This window comes from Nothobranchius furzeri, chromosome 2, assembly GCF_043380555.1.
Source record: "Nothobranchius furzeri strain GRZ-AD chromosome 2, NfurGRZ-RIMD1, whole genome shotgun sequence".
NCBI classification, from domain to species: Eukaryota; Metazoa; Chordata; class Actinopteri; order Cyprinodontiformes; family Nothobranchiidae; genus Nothobranchius; species Nothobranchius furzeri.
The window spans coordinates 91,613,553-91,628,095 of record NC_091742.1 but is presented as its reverse complement, the minus strand read 5'-3'; the positions used below and the strand labels follow the sequence as shown (position 1 = coordinate 91,628,095).

At 40.4% G+C, this 14,543-nt stretch overlaps 1 protein-coding gene and 1 pseudogene across 2 annotated transcripts in view; one reads left to right on the top strand and one right to left on the bottom strand.

Annotated features, from left to right (window-relative positions):
- The window catches only part of LOC107397303 (zinc finger protein 260), a 67,110-nt gene extending 59,858 nt beyond the window's left edge, over positions 1–7,252 (top strand). The window contains exons 7-8 of one of the 2 annotated variants that reach the window (XM_070548221.1): positions 5,533–5,806; positions 5,996–7,252. The gene's annotated coding sequence lies outside the window, so the exon portion shown is untranslated. The remainder of the gene's footprint in view (positions 1–5,532; positions 5,807–5,995) is intronic. The other variant, XM_070548224.1, reaches the window with a different exon arrangement.
- On the bottom strand, positions 2,668–4,591 carry LOC129154837 (trace amine-associated receptor 13c-like; annotated as a pseudogene).
- Positions 7,253–14,543: the final 7,291 nt, after the last annotated feature.

The window sequence follows — 14,543 nt, the reverse complement described above, 5'->3', positions numbered from 1 at the left end:
CATTTGTTGCATTTGAAGAGGGAGTGAAGTAAGTTTCTTGTAGGGAGTGACTTGCCCTTTAAATGCTGTTGTAGGCCGCTTTCGTTGGAGCGGCTGTGGGCAGATATTTACTACAAGAAACCTTTTCGTTTCGGGATATATTCAGGCTTTGTGGTGTAGCGAGTTATATTTATCTTGTTTAATTGGAGCATAGAACATAGCAGTAACAATTGTAAACTAGTAGCAGCCGTAATTCATGTGGGTCAGGTTAGTTTGCAATAAAGTTAAAAAACAAAAACAGAAGCAGTCAGCGGGCTAGGCTGAGTTTGCGTGAATGGGCGGGGCTGACTGGTGCAGCTCCGCCTTTGTAGTTCTGCAACAGCACCCTCTCCCGGTTTGTTATACTTAGGTCAGCAGCGCCCTCTGCTGGACGACCATACAAATTACACACAAGCTACGACTCGGGTATCTGACTGAGACAAGTGGTGCAAAATAGGGCCGTGTAAAAAAACAATGTGTAGCTTGAAAAGCAGCACATCAGCAGTTTTGTACTGTTGCGTTCACTCATTTGTGTTTGTGGTGAGGAAAAAAATGACAAAACCATACGTTTGTGGGAAGATGTTAATACAAGTGTTTGAATAACTTATTCTCTAGATTTGCTGGACTAAGTGGAGCAAATTTATTAGAGCAGGAATTCCATATTCAGTAACTTGCAGTAACACATTTGTGTACCTGCAATGAATAATTTGTGAAGCGTAACAGTAGTTTGTGTTTGTAAGTATGTGGATGTGTTTTGCACCACATATTTTGGATCAACTGGGGCAAAATTGTAGCTGTAAGATTTTTTAAGGTGTGACTCAAAGAATGCATTTTGTGTACTCGTACCTAACATTTTGAATAGTTGTAGCTGTTGTTTTGTACCTGTGACAGATGGGATTTTTCTGAAATTTTCTCTGTGACTTCAAGTTCCCAGTGACAAAACACAAATCTTATTGCATCAAATATACCTCCATAATTAAGTGCCTGACTAATGTCGACTGTAGCACTATCCGTTTTCAGTCAGAGCTGTGGCATCACTTGTATAGTCGTCCGCTTTGAATTATTTGTATTTGTTTAGTATCTTTTTTTCTCCTTCTCTTATTTATTGCTATCGTTGTTATAGCGTATTTTGGATCCTGAGTCTGTTAATAAAGTTGATTGAATTGAATTGAATAAAAATCTGAACCAGTATTTTTAGACATTTTATAATTTTACAATATTTAATTATTTATGTCTTGATAAATTACATTTCATCAAAACAGTTTTCTTTTTTTACAAACGTTTTATCTGCTTGGTCAAAGAAATTAGGAGTTATGTTATTTTTGTTTATATATTTATTTTATATTAACCAACCAAAAGGTCTAATACAACAATTTGTCCAGTAACAATCCAGACAGACAGAGGTCAACTAGATTTCACATTTGTCACCTAACTAATTCCATAAATAATAAAAACAAAAAATACATGAAAGTCTGAACTAAAACATGAACAAGACCCACAGGACATCAAAAAGCATTCATATTCTTCAATTTCCTCATTGATCATTTTAATCTAACACACACAGGTGGTATGTCTGGTTACTACCACTTATGTGCATTTAACCATTTTTACTTGAGTTCTTAAAATTTTGAAGCGATGCTATCTTTAACACATTTTTGGCTACTCTATCCACCTCTGGTAGTTACAGGGTAATCATTACTTCCAAACACTGATATTGTGACAGGCTACTCCATTAAAATGCTTGTTATACATGCAGTCATTCTGAATCTTTGATAAATTGGGCAGAATTACGTTTGTTTTACTTTGCGTTTTGTGAATCAAGTCGCATCTAGCACCCTCTGCTGTCCGTACGGAAAATAGCACAGGCACATGACTAATCTAGGTGGATTAGTGCAGTGTTTCTCAACCCTGGTCCTCAGCGCCCTCCTGTCCTGCATGTTTTCCATGTCTCTGCTACAGCACACCCGGTTCACATATCTGCATTGCCTCATTAGTATGACAGCAAGCGCTGCAGAAGCCTGTTAATCACTCATTCAAGTCAGGAGTGTGGCAGCCGAGAAACAATGCTGTTGGAAATGGCAGGACAGGGGGGCGCTGAGGACCAGGGGATTAGTGTGTGGCTAGGACCGCCCCCGTCTCAGGGATTTCAAAAGATTTTTTCTTTACTTTTTCTCAATTCTACACAAAAGTGAAATAACAAAAATATAGGGGTACATGATTAGTGACTAGAATATTATAAAGTAAAGTTTCATAATGTATTTTGTTTATTTCATTCATTTGTCATGCATGAATTTAGTTAACAATTATTTTAAAATAAAAACAGAACATAAAGTCACATAAAATAACTGAATGAGTTTAACTCATTAAGCACATTATTAATTGTTCTATTTTGACAGATATGTCACATCAAAGACATTTTTCAATTAGGGATTTAATGCCCGATGTGACACATTTGTCTAAATTAGTATTTGTCAAATTGTTTCAGAAATACTGTCAGAGTTAAATGTGACATATGACATGTTATCTAACAGTTAGAGTTGCTGAATGAGGAAGAACCACCGTTGCAGAGATGAGGAAGTTTATGAAATTAGCTGCCCAGGTCAACCAAGACTTTAAAAATGGTCCCCATATGTTTTCTCCTAGTCTTGTTTTACAGTAATGTAGTTTTTTTTTAAATGTGGTCAATTCTACTGAACATTTAAAGGATTTCTCGCACATTTGTTTTTACATATGTAGTGTACATCCTTTTATTCTTTATTTATTTGGGAAATCAGTTGTGACACCAACATCTCTCCACTTAGGACAATAAAGAGATTTTATATGCTTCTCTAATCTATTTTATTCTTTTCTGTTAAAATAAATACTTCTTTAGGACACGAGAAGAATTCCTCAGTAAATCGAATAAGCACAGGTGGAAAGCTGTTTACCGAACAAATGCATTAAACAGATAAAATAAACATTTCCTGGTTATTTTTTCTGCAGAACACAGACTCATCCAGGGATCTCTACAGTAAGTTGGCTTCACACGAGCCAGGCTGCAGGATCTCTAAAGTGACAATAAGTTTTACAGATTTTCTGAACCAGGGGTAAAACAGGGCATAAATTAGAGGGTTTAAACAGGAGTTAAAGTAAAAAAGAAAAACAAAAAAGGAAGAAGGAGATTTGCTGGTGAAATGAACGTCAATAAGAGAATAACAATAAAAAGGGCAAAAGCATAACAGATATACAACAACGAGGACACCCAGAGTCCTGGCTGCTTTTAATTCTGACTTCTTTGTTTCTGGATTAACTGCCTGATGGCGTGCGACCGCTGTAATCTGAGAGCGCATGGCCCGAGCCTGAGAAACAGCCACCGCAAATACTCTCATGTACAGAAATACGATGACTGTCACTGGAGCTACGAAGTTCAAAATGAGATCCACAGTTCCTGCAACCACGTCCATGACAAAGGCACACTCTCCTACGCAGGAGCTGCTTCTGCCAGGTTGGATAAACTCATCCTTCAGAAAACAGACCCTGTAGACACCGGCGCATATCCAGCACGCACCCACACAGCTTTTGACTCTGGCCAGAGTGACTCTGGTCAGGTAGTAAAGCGGGTGACAAATAGACACATACCGGTCCACAGAAATGAGCACAATGTTTCCGATTGAAGCAGAAACAACGTGGGCGATAAGATAACCGTAGAATACACACATTATCTTCCCCCAACAGGTGATCTTTTTATATATTTCTAACGGCATCAGCAGGAGACCCACAAGAAAGTCTGAGACAGCCAGAGAGAGGAGGAGGACGTTAGTGGGTGTGTGGAGCTTCCTTCAGGGAGACGAGGAAAAAGCAAAACAACACATTACTTTACTTTTAGATTGTTTAAGAACCACATTTCTTAAGGTTTAGAGGTGTCATTGCCTGAAATGGGAGACCGAGATGATGATACAAAGGTTTAGAGCAGCAGTGATCAGAGAGACCAAGGACAGCACCGTGTTGAGGAGCACAGCTTCAGACCAGTGGAGTGTTGGCTTCATGCAGGAGGTGTTGAGAAGCTCTGGGAAACAGAGCTCTTGCTTTTTATCCACCTCCATCATCAGACAGGCTCAGGTGTGACCAGAACTCTAACAGCCGATTTTAATTTATCTCACATCAGCGTTTTCGTCAGCGATGACGATGATGAAATTATTTTGTTGACGCCCCTTTTTCTCGTAACGTAAACGAGATGCTGATGAGCTAAAAGTAGCTCTGTGGTGACTAAGACTAGGTTCACAACTCAAAGCTGAATTCTGATTTTTGTGTCTGTTTATACTTTACTTAAATAAAACATCAAACTCTCCAGTGTGAATGGTTCACGACCCCACACCGACGGCATCTTGAGTTTAAACAAACAGAACATTGCAGCGAAACAGAGTTGGCAGAAAGAAAGAGGACGACAACATGTTAAAATGCTGAAAAGAATGTGTAATATACACTGTAGCCCCGAATAAGTTCACTGAACTCAAAATTTATGAGGAAACTGATTACCTAATAATTTTTAAGTTAACTTGTCTAAAAACTATAAGTTTACCATAACTTAAAAAATATGACCTGAATAAAACCAAAGCATTTAACTACCTCCAACCTTTAACTTGGTACTTAAGCAACTTACAAAGTTCAATTTAACTAAACTTGCATGTTTTATTTTATTTGAACTTTATTACATGTTTTTACTAACTTAAATATTATAACTTATATGAACTCTAAATGGACCTATTAAACCCTAACCCAAATAAGTTGAATTTACTTAAAAATGACAATGTGGCAGACTGGTGAAGGCAGTAACTAGCATCAGATCGTGACTCACACACCCCTAGATGCTAACAGCCAATGAAAGTGGAACACTCAAAGTCATGTCAAGAGCATCTGGTGTGAACAACCACAGTATTATTAACAATGGGACGGCACAGCCGTACAGCATTACTTTGACCAACCTCCTCACTTATGGTGCCAACATGATACAAAACGTAACACCACATATGCAACACTGAATGAAATAATAACTGAGAACAACAATCATACACAATAAACATGCATAAGCACCACCCCAAAATAGAGCAAAATAACTGAAAACATGACCACCCACAATGCACCTCCCCCACCAGTTGTTTATTGTTCCTGAAATCCAACAACATTGCTAGTTTGTGGTTGTTTTTCTTGTAAATTCACAAATATTTAAAATAATATACAAGTCTGTTTATCAGACACACTTTAGGGTTGACGTAAAGATGAATGGAATAATATAGAAACAAAATAATAAATCAATCATTTTTATTACTCATTAAAGTTAACTTGTCTTTATTGATTAATTTAAGTTAAGCTTACTTAAAAAAGAAATAGTTCAGTTTAATTAAAACATTTGAGTTCTACTTAAAACAAGGAAAAGGTTGAACAAGCTCAACACATTTGAATTCTAAAAACATTTATTTAAATTATGAGTTTTATCTACTCAATATATTTGATTATTTTGAATGTTTGGGTTTACAGTGACGGGAGCACATTCAACGGGGAACCGCATTATGCCGACAAACGGTTTGGACCCATATGATCCAACAACGACTGGAGCACCAGCAACAACATGTTGCCGTGGCAGTTCTGCATAACTGATATTTTCGGATATCATGTTTGTGGTGTGAGCGCTCACTCTTCAGAACTGTCCTGGAGCTACAAGTCGTTGGGGTCTTGTGTGAAGTTTTCAAACGATTGGGTTCGGGAGCTGGAGATCATGAAACCTGCTAACAGAACAGCAGTCCAAACAAAGGTAAGCTCCAAGTGTCCAGATGTTATACACCACTGTTTTGTATATAAATGTGTATAAAGACAACTTTGAACTGTAGCACATGCATTTATCCTGACTAGCAATGATTTCCATGTTATTATTGCTGCTTTTTTCAGTTTTAAGAAAATGAACAGATGCTTAATGTACGTACGTTAATTCATGTCTCCTCAGGTCTTGCACTCCCAGTGCATCAGAGACTCCTCTGGAGCCATGGGTGATCATTGCTAACAGTGGCCAGGTGTGCTGTGCACACTGTACGTGCATGGCTGGCACTGCAGAGTCATGTTTTCATGGTTAGGGCTCTGATGTTTAGGACTGAGACAGCAGTCTGCATCTGCAGAATAAAGACAGTGATGTGTCTGCCTATTGTTAAATCCCATCTGAGACTAACAATGTCTATGGTAAGGTTGACCATAAGATGGACTTTAGTTATGCGAAAGCGCAGCAGGACGACTTGTTTCTGCTCCCTATTCTCCACAAATAAGTCTGTATGTCAACCATGAACACATACTATCACGACTCGGCTGACTCTCACCTGGCAGCTGTGATGCCAAAACCCCTGCAAGACCATCTGGTGCACCCCCAGGTTCTTAACAACAGTGACTGTGAAACCCAGGGGTTCCACCTTAACAATGTTGGACTTGATGCAACCACAGCAGCAGATCACTCCTGGTTCTGTGATGCTTTTTGTGGTCCTGCAGCTGTCCAAAAGAAACATCTACATTTTATAATGACAGAAGAAATTGTACTTCCTCCGTTTTTTTGTGTTTGTTCTTATGTTTATCTTTTCATATTATATTGTCTGAGGAAGATTTTGTACATTCTTTGTTGCATTTTGCCTTGAAGCGTCCCAACTGCTCTGTTCTGTGTTCTCGGGATGTTAATAAATGCTGAAAAAATCTGATTGTGACAGTTCTTACATTTGCACATCACACTATTATTGCTTTGACTCTCTAAAGCCCTTTTCAGATTGGCATTCTGGAATATGCGTAGACAATTCAGTCCGGTTTTTAACCAGAACTGTGTTTTCAGACACACCACTTTTGTACCTGAACTTGTCCTTTCGGCTGCCTTCACACAGCAGGGAAAAGTTCCAGTTCCATATTGCGTAAACATGGTGCGGCGGGCGTACATGCGTCATTTACCCAAACAAAGCCATTCAGTCAAACGTGGCCGACGAAGAAATAGAATTCCTCTCACTGATCGGACTTATGTTAAGCATAATTCTGCGCACACGAAGACGCATAAGAGACCTGGATGATGAAGCTCACTGGTTAAAAGGAATCACGGAAGCAGTGTGATGCGCTCCGTCACGCGTCTAGCAGACGGTATACCGTAGGAGGCGAGCTGCCGTGGTTCGCCGCATGCTACAGGAGCGAGCTATCTAGGTGCTCACAGTGTCCCCCGGTCCCCTCCTCCTCCCCCTCCTCCCTGTCCGGAATTCGGCCTCACCAGTCTGAAGCAGCCACCTTGTCTGTGACAAGTCCGGTCCTGTTACTAGGGGCTTCGTCCGGTTTAATTACAGAAAAGGTTATCCGGATGTTTGTATTCAGACACAAAGGTCTTAAGGACAGAGTCCTGAACATTTTCGTTTTTCATGGCCTGTCTGAAGGGGGCTTATGACACATTTACGCTTATCGTGAAGAATATAAATATGAATGCAAACACTTTTTTACTGTATTTAATAGACTTTAATTTCATCACAACACTCAAGCTCGTGTTTGTCAAAGGACAACACATGGATCTTATCAAGGAATGTCGTGTCTTCATCCTAACGTGGTAACACTACGTGTGTCCGTACTTTAGCTGACATAATATTGTGTACTTGTTGCAAACAGTTCTTTCCACATGAATTCAGAGGTTGACCACTTTCCTTGTGTATTCCACTTCTTGTCACTTACTGAGCTGTTTTCACTGGATATGTTTTATGTCAAAGTGAAATCGGTCATGTAGAAAGTTTCATGAAGTGTTTAGACACTGAGACGCTGGGGAAGCTAAAAAGGCTAAAGAATAAAACTAAATATTTCTGTAACTGATGTCATTAACACTTTTAATCCATAAAGTATACCTAACCTATGAATGGAAACCAAACTTTAGGTGTTAATGAAGCAACACTTGATTGAGATTGCCTCAGATGTTTGTGAATCATCAGCTAAATTAAGGTCTAACCACCTTTGTTTGCAGCAGCACTCCAGAGGCTACGCCATTGTGTGACTCTGATGCATGGAGGTGTGAAAAAACAATCGGTCTAAAGGGAACTGATTTTAGGAGCAACTGACAGTCAACAAAACAGAAAACACACCTTAAATCTCTCTGGACGTCTCTGAGCGCTCGTGTTTGATTTTAATGGGGTCACACGTTACACACACATTCATTTAGAGTTGAAACGAACTTTGTGACAAACTGACCCCTGGAGAACTTTTCATACCTAATTGAGACGATAACTTTAAATCTACAGAAACTAGTACACACCGAGTTCCCTTCAACAGTCTCAAATTAAAAATTAAACCAAAGTTTGTGGATGTCTTGTATAATATCGACCCTCCAAACATTAGATATTCATCTGTTTTCTAATGAAAATGTTGCACGAGTCAGTTATTTATAAAGATAAAAAACATAACCAGATGTTTTTCGTTTTACATGCTCATTTCCAGTCCCTAACCAACATTTAGCTATAGAATGTTTCCCATCTACTTACAGACGATAGAATGACTTCCCCACTAAAATAAAGAGTCCTCTTTTGCTCATGCTGGAGTTTCTCTGCTAATGAAGTTTCTAATATAAATTAAGTGAATTTGACTTGACACTCAAATCATGAAAGAGGCATTTCCACAAACATATTCAAGTTTGTAAAACTGTGCAAATGCATGATTCAAGCACATTTCCTTGGTTAGGGTTCGAGTCTGCTGAAAGGAATTTGAATAATTGGTTATACACCCTCTAAAAATTGAAGTAAATGTGAACAGGCCGTGCATTCTGCACAAATATCATTTCCATACACAAGGAGATAATCTGAGTTGGAAACAGGTAAATGAGTTAAAGGCATGCAAAAACACACTGTCCTCTCACCAGAGGCAGTGAGACAGCTGTGGTAGAGCAGTTAAGTGTCTGTCCCGTAACCAGATGGTTGTGGGATTGAGTCCTGCTCATCCGTTGCAGTCTTTGTGTCCTTGGGCAAGAGACTTAACCAGCCTCACCTGCAGGTGGTCAGAGGGACTGGTGGGACCAGTGTTTGGCAGCCTGGCTTCAGAGTCTCAGGGCAGCTGAGGCTACATTGTAGCTCATCACCACCAGTGTCTGAATGACTGACTGTGTTGTGAAGCGCCTTGGGGGAACCGGCTAGTCCAGGAAGTTAACTAGATTTTATTAACTAGTGTTTACAAATTTAGACAAAATCAGTCACATGTGCTAACCAGTCATTTAAAGCGACATCCCCTTGGCCAAGTAGCCAGGGCGCATGATCAATTGGGACACTGTGACAAGACGCTCACACCGTCACATCTGATGTGAATCCCGCCCGGGCTCTCATTTCTCCACCTTGCCAAATGCAGTTTAATGAGTACGGACACACATTTTATGAAAATAAAATGTGTTGTAATTTGCATTAAGACTGAACAACAAATCTTTGGTTTTCGTAGAACAGATTTAATGTCTCAAACAATAAACTTAGAGTCAAGGATAACAAGCAATATTACTTCACTATTAATTCTTTTATTTTTTATTAGAAGTTTTAAACATTTTAATACCATGCTTTATTTGCACAATCATACATTATTACAATCCTAATCTACAATAATAGATCCACCACCACTCTTAACCATGGTGTCCCACAAGGTTCTGTACTGGGGCCTCTGCTTTTCCTCCTCTATCTGCTTCCTCTTCAGCACATTTTGAGCTTCTTCAAAGGAATCTCCTACCATCTTTATGCAGATGACATCCAACTGTACATCTCGTTTAAGCCCCATGAGATGTCTAAGCTGCAGCTGTTACACACCTGCTTAGACTCTATTAAAACCTAAATAGCTGGGAGCTTTCTACAGCTGAATGAAGATAAGACTGAGATCCTCATCTGTGCCCCAGACAAGCTGGTTCCCAAAGTCAGAGACTCTCTTGGTCAGCTTGCTTCTCACACCAAACCCTCTGTCAGGAATCTTTGTGTGACCCTTGATCCAGCTCTCACCCTGGATTCTCATGTCAGTTCTCAAAGGTCAGCTGAGACTTTGACCGCGGTGGATCAGTGAAGCACGATAGCCTCCGTTATACTTGGCCAGCTTAGTAAGTAAGTGTAACGTCACGAAATGGCCTGATTTTAAGATCCCACAGGTCAAATGCACAGCCAGGTCAACTTACCCTGCAGTACCCTACAGTATCTTTTCCCCTCACAGGAGTCTTGAAGTCTGCATGTAGCCCTTTAATCAGAGCCTACCAGCTGGACTGCAGAGATATTAAATGATAAACAATAAACGTTTTCTCTTCCAAGGTCCCTCACAGAGAAATAAACTCCTTTATTCCCAGATGGAAGAAGAAAAGAAGATTTTATAATTTAAAATAATCATTGAATGAACTTTTGTTATTGCTAATTATAAATAATGAAATGTTTCATTGATTTGTGTTTAATGTGATTAGTATGTTTACTTGACGAGGTCATAACATTTGCACTCAGAGTAAAGTTAAGTTAATGCATGACACATAAGTAACCCTTTGTCTAGATTCAGAGTCTCTCCATCACAGAGGGTGTGTTCTGAGATGCTTGGTAACATCCTCAAAGTGCCAACTTCTGGTTGGCTATTCAAGATAACATCAATCCATTAAAACTAGTTTTACTCAGGTTTTTCCCAGAGTTCAACTTCAGACAAAACAGTTCGAACAGCTGACCAGTTCGAGAGCAAGCTTTAGTCCGGCCATCTTTATAGCAGACCTCTTTAACCAAGGATTTTGACACGTTGTCAAAACCTTAAACCTTATGCGCGCTTGCGAAGCTGAGAACAACAAGATAGTTTTCTTGCAGAACAAAGCTGACTCAAAACTCCTTCAGAGTTATTTTTAAGACGCTTGGTTTCATCTATCGTTGTGACCCTGTCAGCCATGCCCTGATGCGGGGGCTGGGGGGTGCGTCGACATGGTCAGGACATAGAAGGGGGTGCGCGGCTAAATAAGTTTGGGAACCGCTGATGTAGAGCAATGAAAGTTATAATCAGGATTCTAAAATGAACTCTAAAGTTAACGGGTAACCAGTGCAGAGACATTAGAATAGGAGTGATGTGTGCTCTTCTGTTTGCTCCAGTTAGGAGCCTCGCTGCAGAGTTCTGGACCAACTGAAGGCGGTCAAGGGCTTTTTTGTTAAAACATGTGAAGAGTGTGTTACAGTAATCTAGACGGGAGGAGATAAACAGTTCCAGAGATCCCCACCGAGTCACCAAGTCTGTTAATTAAGGTGCTGTGATCAACAGTGTCAAAAGCTGCAGAACGATCTAATAATACTAACACTGTCAACTCCCCGTTGTCTGCAGCCATCATGATGTAACTGGAAACTTTAAGCAAAGCTGTTTCTGTTGAACACTTTTTACGAAAACCAGACTGGAATTTATCAGAACTGTTGTGTAGTTCCAGAAAAGTAATCAGTTGATCTGCCACAACCTTTTCCAATATTTTAGAGATAAAAGGTCTGTAATTTTTAGGCTGAGATGAGTCCAAACTTGGTTTTACAAGGATAGGTTCAATAACTGCATGTTTGAAAACAGATGGTACAGAGCCAGATTGTAGGGATAAATTCATAAAATTGGCCGATTTGGTCAAACATCCTGATTAACAAGGTAGTAGGAATGAAATCATCAGGGCATGAGGTTGGTTTCATGTGTTTCTGAATGAGGCAAATGGAAGTAAAGACAGACCATGACTGAGAGGAAGGTGGTTGGATGGGGGTGAAAAACTTGCCCTGATATTTCTGATTTTATTCTGAAAGAATGCTAGAAAGTTGTTACAGTCAGACCTTGTGTAAACTGTCATAAGAGGGGCGTGAGGTGAAACAATCTGGTTTATGGTGTCAAACAGGACTTTAGAGTTATTTTTGTTTACAGCAATCAGCTGAGCAAGTGACCCTGGATGTTTTCACCATCTCATTCAGAGATGTCATCAGTTCTTTAAAGTACAGCCTGTGACTTTCTAATCTAGTTGACTTCCAAAGTCTCTCGGCTCTGTGGCATGTCCTTCTGAGACAGTAAATGTTTTGAAAATTCAGATGGCACAACGGTGGCACAGGAGTTACGTGCTCGCCCCGTAATCGGAAGGTTGCAGGTTTGAGCCCCGCTCAGTCTGTCACTGTCGTTGTGTCCTTGGGCAAGACACTTAACCCACGTTGCCTGCTGGTGGTGGTCGGAGGGACCGGTGGCGCCAGTGCTCGGCAGCCTCGCCTCTGTCAGTGTGCCCCAGGGCAGCTGTGGCTACATCGTAGCTCATCCCCACCAGCGTGTGAATGTGTGTGTGAATGGGTGAATGACTGATTGTGTTGTAAAGTGCCTTAGGGGTTTCCAGGACTCTAGAAGGCGCTATATCAAATACAGGCCATTTACCATTTGATTAATCCAGGGACTTTTTCTCTTGCTAGAAAAAGTTATCTGCTTAACAGGAGCTACTTTATCTAAGATACTGCAGCATTGTTTGTCCAATGACTGGATGAACAAGCTTGGATCATCACCCTGAACTGAGCTGCTGTAATATAATCTAGAATATCCATCCACTGCTGACTAGGGATGGGTACCTTTGACATTTGAATCGATCCGGTACTAATTGGGGCAGCAGTAGCTCAGGTGGTAGAGCGGGTTGCCTCATGATCATGGGTCATGGGTTCGATTCCAGCTCCCGCCAGGGGTATCCTGCTGTTGTGTCCTTGGGCAAGACACTTCACCCAACTTGCCTGTGTTAGTGGTGGTCAGAGGGGCCGATGGCGCCAAATGGCAGCCTCGCCTCTGTCAGACCTCCCCAGGGCGGCTGTGGCTACAAGTAGCTTACCATCACTAGCAGAGTGTGAATGTGAGAGTGTGTGAAAGCGTCTTTGGGTGTCTAGAAAAGCGCTATATAAGTTCGATGCATTATTATTATTATTAATTCCCGGTACCTACGAATCGATACGGTACTTAACGGTACCAATTTTCAATACTTTTGAGTGTTTATTATTTTAATTCTCTTTTATAATTAAATATATATTTTTCTCAATGTATAACAATATTTGATAAATATCACGATAAATAACATTAAACTGTTTGTATTTTAACATCATCCTTGTAGTTTTGTAAGCTGATAATTAAACTGAAGCAAACATCTTTACTGTGAACTAAATTTACTGTGTATCTTCATTCCTTTTGCCGTCTTTTTTCATTTGATTTTTCCTACTGGGAAGTTAGAATTTCCGAGGAGAAAGCGAACGCACCATTAGCTGATAACAACGGTGGATATGGAAGCTAACATATCAAGCTAACGTTATCTTTAACAGTTTATTTAACTGCTGGAGCAGATTAAAACGATGATGCCTCACACTTAGATCGTTGTCGCTGGTTTCATCTTCACCCAATCACCTGTCGCTTTTAGTAAAGTGAAGCCAAACTTTAGAGTGCGTTCATGTTCTAGTCGGAAATTCGGAGTTCCGAGGAGAAAGCGAACGCACCATTAGCGAAACGGAAGTTAACATACTGTATCAAGGTAACTTTATCTTAAACATTTTATTTACCTACCGGAGCAGATTAAGATGAGGATGTCTCACTTAGATTGTTGTCTGTCGCTGATTTCATCATCCCCCAGTTACCCATCACATTTAGTGAAGTGGACCCAAGCGTTAGCATGTGTTCTTTCTACTATGCTGCTCTGTTTACAACTCGCTCGCAGGGACCAACGACATAACGCTCTTGCGCATGCGCAGCTGTCTTGGCAAGTTCTCGTTATGAAGGACGGGTACCGAAACGAGGCACCGTTTGAAACGACGTGAATCGGTGCTCGGTCGGTACTATGGAATTCGGTCGGTACCTTAAAAAGTACCGAATTCTTTACCCATCCCTACAGTGCTGACTGATTAATGATTTGTCTCTCTGATTTTAGGTTGTGATGGACAGATTCAACGTTAGACAGGACATTAAAGAACATGCAGCTGTGGTTACTCACATGAACCTCTTCAACATGTAAATGATTCATTTTTAGTCCCAAAGAGAAAACAAGATCTAGAGTGTGGCCCATTTTGTGTGTGGGGCCTGAAACGTGCTGCTCTAAGTTAAAAGACTCCATAATAGACATGAACTCCACTGCTGTGCTACAATTGGGATCATTAATGTGTAAATTAAAGTCACCAAGGATTAACACTTATTCTAGTTTGATCATTGATGATAGAAAATCTGCAAATTCAGAGAGAAAAGGGCCAGCTGGACCCGGAGGTCGGTAGATTAAAATACAGTGAAATAGATTTTGTAACCCTGCTTTGATGACCTGACATTCAAAAGTTGTAAAAGGGCCATTTGTCACCAGATTACAGACACGTTTGTCCTTAAAGACCACAGCAAGACCTCCACCACGACGTGTCGGGCGTGGTGTGGTAAACACAGAGCAGTTTGGTAGACATATTTCATTGAATTGTACAAAATATGGATGGAGCCTGTCTTCTGGTCCGTACTGAGAAAGAACCGCCCCCGCGCCAACGTCCGAGGCATCAACCTCGACCACAAAGGGCATGGCAGTG